General features: G+C 38.3%; 1 protein-coding gene across 2 annotated transcripts in view; it reads right to left on the bottom strand.

Moving 5' to 3' along the window:
* CCDC126 (coiled-coil domain containing 126) overlaps positions 1–12,476 on the bottom strand; it is an 86,032-nt gene that overhangs the window by 2,719 nt on the left and 70,837 nt on the right. The window lies entirely within an intron of this gene.

Genomic DNA, 12,476 nt, shown 5'->3' with positions numbered 1-12,476 from the left:
AAATCATGTATCTGACAAGGGCTTAATATCAAGAGCATATAAAGAATTCCTAAACCCAACAACAAAAAGATAAACCACTCAATTTTTACAATCAGCAAAGGACTTGAAAAAACATTTCTCCAAAGAAGATATGCAACTGATCAATAAGCATTGAAACGACAGCAAACATCACATGATACATAACTTTATACCTGCTAGGATGGCTATAATCAAAGAAAGGGAAAATAATAAGCACTGCAAAAACATGAGGAAGTTAGAATCCTCATACACTGCTGGTGGGACTATAAAGTGGCATAACCATCATGCAAAACAGCCAGGCAGTTTCTAAAACAGCTAAACATACCATGAAAAAAGTGACAGTGAAAGTCGCTCAGTCATGTCTGACTCTTTGCAACCCCACGGACTATACAGTCCATGGAATTCTCTAGGCCAGAATACTGGAGTGGGTAGCCTTTCCCTTCTCCAGGGGATCTTCCCAACCCAGGGATCGAACCATATGACCCAGAAATTTCACTCCTAGGTATATACCTTTAAAAAGTGAAAGAAGAGACTCAAAGAGATACCTGTACACCAATGTTTATTTCAGAATTATTCACAATAGCCAAAAGGTGGAAATAACCTAAGTGTCCATCAGTAGGTGAAAAGATCAACAAAATGTGGTATTCACATACAAGAGAATATTATTTAGCCATAAAAAGGAACAATGATCTCTAACACATGATACAAAATGGACAAACCTTAACGATATTACACAAGGTAAAATAAACTTCCATACCTATGTCTCTATCTTGATTTATCTCTTATTTATATCTCAATAGGTTTTACTGTTTGTATAAATGTGAAGAGAGGCAGATACAAATAAAATTAACCATGTGTACACAAAAGAGAAACACAATTATAGTAAAATGCAAAAATGACTAATGAAAATAAAACACATTAAGTGTTTAAAATGTAAGTCAAAAACTTTTCCTTATTAATATTTTTCAAATTCAAATGGAGATTTTACTGCCACTAACATCTGCTTAATTGTACAAGGGAGAAAAGTTAGAAGTCAGTTCTTGATCAAAGCAAATTACTCACTGTAAAGTTTTATTATGAAGCCAGCAATAAAACAAGAATGCTTCCTAAGAACTAAAAGCTAATTTAAATATCAGAGCAAATAGCTAGGTAAAACTCATTTCAAAAGCCTCATAAACTCTGTAATTAAGTGTACATTAATTGTTCAGTCTTTTACATTTTTAATAAAGCTACCCTCTCCCACTGAGTACTGAATAAATTATATCATTCAACAAATACTTTATTACTTCCCTACTTAACAGTGCAAGGCACACTGTTTAGATCTCATGAGTAGATCAAGAGATGTTCCCATTAAACTTCACATACAAATTAAATGCCTAGGTACATTTAAAAAGCCTAGTTTTTAAGTGAGAAAAGAAAAGCTACATAATGATCTAAGTGCAAGAAGTAACAAATGCAAGATTTCAGTACCCTTTACCCAGTTCCCCTCAATAGTGACATCTTGCAAAATCACATAAAACATCACTACTAGCGAGAGTACTGATACTGGTACAGTCAAGACGCAGAGTATTTCCTTCACCACAAGGATTCCTGGGTTGCTCTCTTACAGCAACCCTCACTTTCTTTTCATTAACCTTCTAGTATGATGGATTAAGCTGATTGCTTTTTGAAAATTAAAACAGACTTGCATCGCTGGAATAAATGCCACTTGGTAACAACAATTAATTCTCTGTATATGTTGTTGAATTCTACTTGCTAAGTTTTTCCTAAGGATCTGCACATCTATACTCATGAGGGATACTGGTCTTTAGTTTTTATTACCAATACGGTCTTTGGTTTTGGTGTAAAGTTAATACTAGCTTTATAACTGAACTGGGAAGCGTTCTCTCCTCTTCTGTTTTCTGGAAATGACTGTGTAAGATTGATACTAATTGCTATTAAAATTTCTGATAGAATTCTCCAGTGCAACCATCTGGGCCTGAAGGTTTCTTTTTGGAAGTTCTTAAAGTACAGTCAATTTCCCTAACAGTTACAAACATTATCTCACTTTGTAAATACTGTGATTTTTTTTTTTTATACAAAGAGACAGGTTGTCGCAACCCTGTGCCAAGGAAGTGTATCAGTGCCATTTTTCCAACAGCACTTGCTCTCTTCATGTCTCTGTGTCACATTTTGGTAATTGTTAACAATATTTCAAATTTTTTCATTATTGTATTTGTTATGGTGATCTGTGATCAGATGTGCAGATATGTGAAAACAGTATGGGGACTGGAATACAAAGTGGAGCCTGATGACTGTCACTGAGTTGATGCAATATCATGACAGAAAAAAAAAAATAGCAAACAAACAAAAAACCCTTTAACAAATGAGGAGTTGCTTCCTTAAGGAATGAGTAAAGTAACTGGTTTACTGACATGGACTCTACTCCTAGTGAAGTTGCTATGAAGACTTGAAATGACAAAAAAAGAAAAAAAACATTAAGAATATTACATAAACTTAGTTGACAAAGCAGCTGCAGAGCTTGAGGACTTATTTCAATTTTGAAAGAAGTTCTACTGTGGGTAAAACACTATCAAACAGCATGGCATACCATAGAGAAATCATTTGTGAAACAGTCAACTGATGTGGCAAACTTCACTGTTGTTTTATGTTAAGAAATTGTCACAGCCCCCCAATCTTCAGCAACACCACCCTGATCCGTCATCAGCCATTGACATCAAGGCAACACCAATTAAAAAAAAAAAAATTATGACCTGCTGAAGGCTCAGATAATGGTTAACATTTTTTAGCAATAAAGTATTTTTAATTACGGTGTGTATATTTGGTTTCTTAGATAATGCTATTACTATTGCAGCCAAGGATGGAGAAGCTCTATACAGTCAGCAAAAACAAGACCGGGAACAGACTGTGGCTCAGATCATGAACTCCTTATTGCCAAATTCAGACTTAAATTGAAGAAAGTAGGGAAAACCACTAGACCATTCAGGTATGACCTAAATCAAATCCCTTACGATTGCTCAGTTGAAGTGAGAAATAGATTTAAGGGACTAGATCCGATAGACAGAGTGCCTGATGAACTATGGACGGAGGTTCGTGACATTATACAGGAGACAGGGATCAAGACCATCCCCATGGAAAAAAAATGCAAAAAAGCAAAATGGCTGTCTGAGGAGGCCTTACAAATAGCTGGGAAAAGAAGAGAAGCAAAAAGCAAAGGAGAAAAGGAAAGATATTCCCATTTGAATGCAGAGATCCAAAGAATAGCAAGGAGAGATAAGAAAGCCTTCCTCAGCAATCAATGCAAAGAAATAGAGGAAAACAACAGAATGGGAAAGACTAGAGATCTCGTCAAGAAAATTAGAGCTACCAAGGGAACATTTCATGCAAAGATGGGCTCGATAAAGGACAGAAATGGTATGGACCTAAGAGAAGCAGAAGATATTAAGAAGAGGTGTCAAGAATACACAGAAGAACTGTACAAAAAAGATCTTCACGACCCAGATAATCACAATGGTGTGATTACTCACCTAGAGCCAGACATCCTGGAATGTGAAGTCAAGTGGGCCTTAGGAAGCATCACTACAAACAAAGCTAGTGGAGGTGATGGAATTCCAGTTGAGCTATTTCAAACCCTCAAAGATGATGCTGTGAAAGTGCTGCACTCAGTATGTCAGCAAATTTGGAAAACTCAGCAGCGGCCACAGGACTGGAAAAGGTCAGTTTTCATTCCAATCCCAAAGAAAGGCAATGCCAAAGAATGCTCAAACTACCGCACAATTGCACTCATCTCACACGGTAGTAAATGCTCAAAATTCTCCAAGCCAGGCTTCAGCAATACGTGAACTGCGAACTTCCAGATGTTCAAGCTGGTTTTAGAAAAGGCAGAGGAACCAGAGATCAAATTGCCAACATCCGCTAGATCATCGAAAAAGCAAAGAGAGTTCCAGAAAAACATCTATTTCTGCTTTATTGACTATGCCAAAGCCTTTGACTATGTGGATCACAATAAACTGTGGAAAATTCTGAAAGAGATGGGAATACCAGACCACCTGACCTGCCTCTTGAGAAACCTGTATGCAGGTCAGGAAGCAACAGTTAGAACTGGACATGGAACAACAGACTGGTTCCAAAGACGAAAAGGAGTCCGTCAAGGCTGTATATTGTCACCCTGCTTATTTAACTTATATGAGAAACGCTGGGCTGGAGGAAGCCCAAGCTGGAATCAAGACTGCCAGGAGAAATATCAATAACCTCAGATATGCAGATGACACCACCCTTATGGCAGAAAGTGAAGAACTAAAGAGCCTCTTGATGAAAGTGAAAGAGGAAAGTGAAAAAGTTGGTTTAAAGCTCAATGTTCAGAAAACTAATATCATGGCATCTGGTCCCATCACTTCACGGCAAATAGATGGGGAAACAGTGGCTGACTATTTTTCTGAGCTCCAAAATCACTGCAGATGGTGACTGCAGCCATGAAATTAAAAGACGCTTACTCCTTGGAAGGAAAGTTATGACCAACCTAGATAGCATATTAAAAAGCAGAGACATTACTTTGCCAACAAAGGTCCATCTAGTCAAGGCTATGGTTTTTCCAGTAATCATGTATGGATGTGAGAGTTGGACGGTGAAGAAAGCTGAGCGCCGAAGAATTGATGCTTTTGAACTGTGGTGTTGGAGAAGGCTCTTGAGAGTCCCTTGGACCGCGAGGAGATCCAACCAGTCCATCCTAAAGGAGATCAGTCCTGGGTGTTCATTGGAAGGACTGATGTTGAAGCTGAAACTCCAATACTTTGGTCACCTCATGCGAAGAGTTGACTCACTGGAAAAGACCCCGATGCTGGGAAAGGTTGACGGCAGGAGGAGAAGGGGACAACAGAGGATGAGATGGTTGGATGGCATCACCGACTCGATGGACATGGGTTTGGGTAAACTCCGGGAGTTGGTGATGGACAGGGAGGCCTGGCATGCTGCAATTCATGGGGTCGCAAAGAGTCAGACACGACTGAGCAACTGAACTGAACTGACTGTACACCTAATAAACTACAGTGTAAATGTCACTTTTACATGCACTGTGAAACCAAAAACTTCGAGTGACTTGCTTTATTGCAGTGGTCTAGAACCAAGTATCTCTGAGCTATGCCTGTACAGATCTATTCAAATTACTTATTCCATACTGGGTGACTGTGCTAGTTCACGGTTTTAGAGGTACTAACCCCTTTCATATAAGTTACTATGTTTATGTGTAGAGCTGTTCATAGTAGTCTCTTATTATCCTTTTGATGTTTGCAGGGTGTAGTGACACTGTAATATTTCTGTCAGTCTTATTAGAAGTTTTCCAGTTTATTCATCACTCTTTCAAAGGAAAAGCTCTTCGTTTCATTGATTTTCTCTACTGATTTTCTTTCAATTTCATTTATTTCTGTTCTTATTTTAATCATTTCCTTCTTTCTGCTCTGCTCTGTGTTTCTTTAGCTCTTCTTATTCTAGGTTCTTGAGGTGGGAGCTCAGATTATGCATTTACGACTTCTCTTTTCTAAAGTATGTACTTTTCTAAAGTAAACTCTCTCAGCATGCTGTAGCTGTGTCCCACAATTTTTTATGTTGCACTTTCATTTGGGGATTGTCCTATTACCACTCTTTTATTTCTAATTTGAGTTCACTGCAGTCACAGAATACATTTTATGATCTCAATTCTTATAAATTTGTTGAGGTTTGTTTTAAGTCATAGGATAACTATTTTGATAAATGTTCTATGGACTGTTAAAACCCATGTATATCCCCTGTGTTGACTTCAATTTTGGAGTGTAGTATCTATGTTAGAGATTAACTATTTGGTCTCATTGAAGCCAACACAGAACCTGCTCTTGTGTTTCTTCTTCAGTGATAAATAAAATGCTTACAGAATTTGCAAAAAAAAAAAATGTATATCCTGCTGTTATTGATGGAGCTTCCATATATGTAGGAGTCCACTGCTTAGACTGTGTTCTTCAGGTCTTCTATATCTTTGTAGATTTTCTGCCTAGTTCTATCAGTTTCTGAGAGAGCAATGTTTAAATTCTCAACTATAATTGTGGATTTATCCATTTTTACTTTCAGTTCTATCATTTTTGTAGATACATTTAGGACTGTTATTTCTTCTGGGTGGATTGACCCTTTTATGATTATATAATGTCCTTCTCCAACTCTGGTAGTTTTCTTTCCTTTGAAGTCTACTTGATCTATTATTAATATAGACACTCCTGCTTTCCTTTGACAAATATTTGCATGAAATATCTTTTCCAATCCTTCTACTTACAGCCAGCCAGTATCATTAAGTTTGAAGTGAGTTTCTTGTAGACAACACATATTTTGTCATGTTTTTTAACCCAATTTGCCAATGTCCTCGAACTAGTGTATTTATAACACTAGTGTATTTATAATAATTAATGCAATTCTGGTATATTAGGACTTAAGTCTGAAATTTCATCTTTTGTTCTGTTTTTTCACTTGCCTGTTTTCCTTTTCCTGCCTTCCTATGGGTTACTTGAGTATTTTTAGAAATTTTTTTATATTTCTGAAGCGTTTTTAAATGTATATCTCTGCAAGTTTTAGTTGTTCTGGATATTACAGCATATACATAATGTATGATAGTCATTTTACCAATCATAGTGATATACAGAAACTTTACCTCTCTTAACCATCAAAATCCCCAGGGAATTTGACTTTGAAGGTCAGTGGGATTTCATTACAGAACTTCCACAGGACTGGGGAAACAGACTCTTGGAGGGCACAACAAAACCTTGTACGCACCAGGAAGCAGGAGAAAGGAGCAGTGACACCACACGAGACTGAGGCAGATTTGCCTGTGAGTGTCCTGGAGCCTCCAGCACAGGTGTGGGTTGACAGCAGCCTACTGCGGAGTCAGGGGCACTAACTTACAACAGTCATGGGAGCCACAGCATCCTGACATAAGTCCTTTTGAAAGAGGTCACCATTATTGCCATTACCTCTAATATAGTTTGGCCTAAAGCCAAGATACAGGGAGGGAACACACCCCGACCCATCAGCAGAAAATTGGATTAAAGATTTACTGAGCATGGCCTCCCTGACCAGAGCAAGACCCAGTTTCCCCACAGCCAGTCCCTCCAATTAGGAAGCTTCCACAAGCCTCTTATCCTCATCATAAGGAAGACAGAATGAAAACCACAATCACAGAAAACTAACCAAACTTATCACATGGACCACAACCTTGTCTAACTCAATGATACTATAAACCATGCTGTGTAGGGCCACCCAAGATGGATGGGTCATGGTGGAGAGTTCTGACAAAACATGGCCCACTGCAGAAGGGAATGGCAAACCACTTCAGTATTCCTGCCTTGAGAACCCCATGAACAGTATGAAAAATGCAAAAAGATACGACACTGAAAGATGAACTTCCCAGGTTGGTAGGTGCTCAATATGCTACTGGAGAAGAACAGAGAAATAGCCCCAAAAGGAATGAAGAGGCAGAGCCAAAGCATAAAGAACACCCAGCTGTGGATATGTCTGGTGGTGGAAGTAAAGTCTGATGCTGTAAAGAGCAATATTGCATAGGAACATAGAATGTTAGGTCTGTGAATCAAGCTAAACTGAAAGTGGTCAAACAGAAGATGGCAAGAGTGAACATCAACATTTTAGGAATCAGTGAACTAAATGGACTGGAACAGGTGAATTTAATTCAGATGACCATTATATCTATTACTGTGGGCAAAAATCCCTTAGGAGAAATGGAGTAGCCCCCATAATCAGCAAGAGTCCAAAATGCAGTACTTGGGGGCAATCTCAAAAACGACAGAATGATCTCTGTTTGTTTCCAAGGCAAACCATTCAATATCATGGAAATCTAAGTCTATGCCCCAACCACTAACGTCAAAGAAGCTGAAGTTGAACAGTTCTATGAAGACCTACAAGATGTTCTAGAACTAACACCAAAAAAAAAATGTCCTTTTCATTACAGGGGACTAGAATGCAAAAGTAGGAAGTCAAGAGATACCTGGAGTAACAGGCAAATTTGGCCTTGGAATATAAAATGAAGCAGGGCAAAGGCTAACAGAGTTAAGCCAAGAGAATGCACTGGTCAAAACAAAAACCGTCTTCTAACAACACAAGAGATGACTCTACACATGTACATCACCAGATAGTCAATACCGAAAACAGACTGATTATATGCTTTGCAGCAAAAGATGGAGAAGTCCTCACAGTCAACAAGAGAGTCCAAAATGCAGTACCTGGGTGCAATCTCAAAAATGACAGAATGATCTCGGTTAGTTTCCAAGGCAAACCATTCAGTATCACAGTAATCCAAGTCTATGCTCCAACGACTAATGCAAAAGAAGCTGAAGTTGAACAGTTCTATGAAGATCTACAAGATCTTCTAGAACACACACCCAAAATAGATGTCCTTTTCATTATAGGGGACTGGAATGCAAAAGGAGGAAGTCAAGAGATATCTGGAGTAACAGGCAAGTGTGGCACTGGAGTACAAAATAAAGCAGAGCAAAGGATAACAGAGTTTTGCCAAGAGAACGCACTAGTCATAGCAAACAGCCTTTTCCAACAACCCAATATACATATACATACTACTAAATATAAAACAGATAATAAGGACCTATTGCATAGCACAGGGAACTCTATTCAGTACTCTCTAATGACCTATATGGGAAAAGAATCTAAAAAAGAGTGGATATATGTATAACTGATTCACTTTGCTATGCATCTGAAACACAATATTATAAATCAACTATACTCCAATAAAAATTTTTTAAAAGATGAAAAAAAAAAAAAACATCCCCAGGAAAAAGAAATGCAAAAAGACAAAATGGTTGTCTGGGGAGGTCTTTCAAATAGCTGAGAAAAGAAGAGAAGCGAAAGGCAAAGGAGAAAAGGAAAGATATATCCATCTGAATGCAGAGTTCCAAAGAATAGCAAGGAGAGATAAGAGAGCACTCCTAAATGAACAAAGCAAAGAAATAGAGGAAAACAATGGAATGGGAAAGACTAGAGATCTCTTCAAGAAAATCACTGATGCCAAGGAAGCATTCCATGCAAAGATGGGCACAATAAAGGAGAGAAACAGTATGGACCTAACAGAAGCAGAAAATATTACACACAGGTGGCAAGAATACACAGAAGAAATACACAAAAAAGATCTTAATGACCTAGATAACCATGATGGTGTGATCACTCACCTAGAACCAGATATCTTGGAGTGCGAAATTAAGTGGGCCTTAGGAAGCATCACTACAAACAAAGCTAGTGGAGGTGATGGAATTCCAGTTGAGCTATTTCAAATCCTGAAAGATGATGCTGTGAAAGTGCTGCACTCAATATGCCACCAAATGTGGAAACCTCAGCAGTGGCCACAAGACTGGAAAAGAACAGTTTTCATTCCAATCCCAAAGAAAGGCAATCACAAAGAATGTTCAAACTACCATACAATTGCACTCATTTCACATGCTAACAAAGTAATGCTCTAAATTCTCCAAGTGAGGCTTTAACAGTACATGAACCAAGAACTTCCAGATCTTCAAGTTGGATTCAAAAAAGGCAGAGGAATCAGAGATCAAATTGCCAACATCCGCTGGGTCATCGAAAAAGCAAGAGAATTCCAGAAAAACATCTACTTCTGCTTCATTGACTACACTAAAGCCTTTGACTGTGTGGATCACAACAAACTGTGGAAAACTCTTCAAGAGATGGGAATACCAGATCACCTTACCTGCCTCCTAAGAAACCTGTATGCAGGTCAAGAAGCAACAGTTAGAACGGGACATAGAACAACAGACTGATCCAAAATTGGAAAAGGAGTACATCAAGGCCGTATACTGTCATCCTGCTTATTTAACTTATATGCAGAGTATATCATGTGAATGCCCGGCTGGATGATGCACAAGCTGGAATCAAGATTTCAGGGAGAAATATCAATAACTTCAGATATGTAGATGACACCACCTTTATAGCAGAAAGTGAAGAGGAACTAAAAAGCCTCTTGATTAAGGTGAAAGAGGAGAGAGAAAAAGTTGCCTTAAAAGTCAACATTCAAAAAACTAAGATCATGACATCTGGTCCCATCACTTCATGGCAAAATAGATAGGGAGACAATGGAAACAGTGACAAACTTGATTTTCTTGGGCTACAAAATCACTGTGGATGGTGACTGCAGCCATGAAATTAAAAGACGCTTGCTCCTTGGAAGGAAAGCTATGACAAACTTAGCATATTAAAAAGCAGAGACATTACTTTGCTAACAAAGGTCCATAGAGTCCAAGATACCGTTTTTCCTGTAGTCATGTATGGATGTGAGAGTTGGACCACAAGAAGGCTGAGTGCTGAAGAACTGATGCTTTCAAACTATGGTGTTGGAGAAGACTCTTGAGAGTTCTTTGGACTAAAAGAAGATCAAACCAGTCAATCCTAAAGGAAATCAATCCTGAATATTCACTGGAAGGACTGATGCTGAAGCTGGAACTCCAATACTTTGGCCACCTGATAGGAAAAGCTGACTCACTGGAAATGATCCTGATGCTGGGAAAGATTGAAGGCAGAAGGTGAAAGAAGCAACAGAGGATGAGATAGTTGGATGGCATCACCAACTCAATGGACCTGAGTTTGAGCAAGCTCCAGGAGATTGCTCAAACAGGTGAAGAACAGGGAAGCCTGGCGTGCTGCAGTCCATGGGGTTGCAAAGAGTAGGACACAACTGAGCAACTGAACAACAACCATCATCTGTGACGGTTCACTTTGTGTCAATTTGGCTAGGCTATGGTATGTAGACAAATCTACCAGTCTGGATATTGCTGCAAAAATACTTTTTAGATGGGATTAGCAAGGCTCAGCAGTAAAGAATCCACTTGCAATACGGAAGCCACAGGATACTCAGGTTTGATCCCTGGGTCAGTAAGATCCCCTGGAGGAGGGCATGGCAACCCACTGTAGTATTATTTCCTGAGAATCCCATGGACAAAGGAGCCTGGCAAGCTACAGTCCCTAGGGTCACAAAGAGTCAGACATGGCTGAAGCAACTTAGCACAGCATTTAAACCAGTAGACTTTCAGTAATGTAATTACTCACCATAATGTGGGTATACTTCATTAGTAAGCTGAAGACCTTAAGAAAAGACTAAGGTTTCTGGAACAGGAAGAATTTTGTCCCCAGACTGACTGCCTTCAGACTCAGGACCTAAACATCAGTTCTTGCTAGAATTTTCAGCCTGCCCTGAAGATTTTGGACTTTCCAGGCTCCACAACTGCATAAGCAGAGAATTTCTTAAAGTCCATCTCTCCCTCTCCTTGGTTTGTTTTATTCAGATTTAAAAATCTGAATATGCCATCCTTTCACCAACTACTTCATTTATAAGATACTTCCTTAAATATTTCCTCTACATAAATTTAGAATCACAGCAAGTAGTGTTATAATTTTTCCTTCAACTTCAACAATTTTTGCTTCAGTTTAGAAAAATCAAGAAGAAAAAGAACCTAGTGACCTACCCTTATTTTTATGTACTGCATTTTTCTTTCCTTCCTGATTGTTCCAAGTTTCCTCTATTTTTATCATTTCTTTTCCATTGAAAGAACTTCTTTAGCCATTTCTTAGTGTCAGTTTGCTGGTAACGAACTCTTTTCCTTCATCTAAGAAATACCTTTGATTTCCCTTAATTCCTAAAGGATATTTTCACTGGATATAGAATTCTGGATTAAGAGTTCTTTTCTTTAAGCATTTAAAACAAAATATGCCAGAAACCAACACAACATTGTAAAGCAATTATCCTCCAATTAAATATATATATACATATATATGCCACTTATTTCTAGTCTTGATGGTTTCTGATGAGAAATCCACTGTCATTTGAATTGTCTTCTCATTGTAAGTGTTGTTATTCTCTAGGTGCTTTTGAAAACATTTTTTTTTTTTTTTTTTGCCACATCATACAGTTTGTGGGATTGTCCTTGACCAGGGATTCAAGCCAGGCCACCACAGTGACAGCCCAGAATCCTAGGGTCACCAGGTAAGCCCAAATGTTATGTTTCCCAAGTTGCCCTTTCAAGTTTTCAGAAGCTTACTTATGAAGTATCTTGGCACGGACTTTTTTGACTAATCATACTTGGGGTTCACTGAGCTTCTTGAATCTGAGGTCTGTGTCTCTTGAAAAATTTGGAAAGTTTTTGGTCATGAATTTTTTGAACTACTTTTCCAGCTCTGCCCTCATTCTCTTCTTCCACAAAAGTTACATCTTTTGTTATAATCCTACAGGTCCCTAATGCGCTGGAATTTTTTTTAAGTCTATTTTCTCTCTGTTGTTCAGGTTGGGTAGTTACATCATTCTACATTTCAGTTCACTGATTCTATCTTCTGTTCTCTCCTTTCTACTTTTGAGTCAATCTGCTAACTCATACTTTTCATTTCAGTCACTGTATTTTTCAGTCCAAAAATTTCCATTT

This window comes from Giraffa tippelskirchi, chromosome 10 (assembly GCF_054371585.1).
Source record: "Giraffa tippelskirchi isolate mGirTip1 chromosome 10, T2T-mGirTip1v1.2.pri, whole genome shotgun sequence".
NCBI lineage: Eukaryota > Metazoa > Chordata > Mammalia > Artiodactyla > Giraffidae > Giraffa > Giraffa tippelskirchi.
Note: the sequence above shows the minus strand (reverse complement) of the source record. Positions and strands in the feature narration are given on the sequence as shown.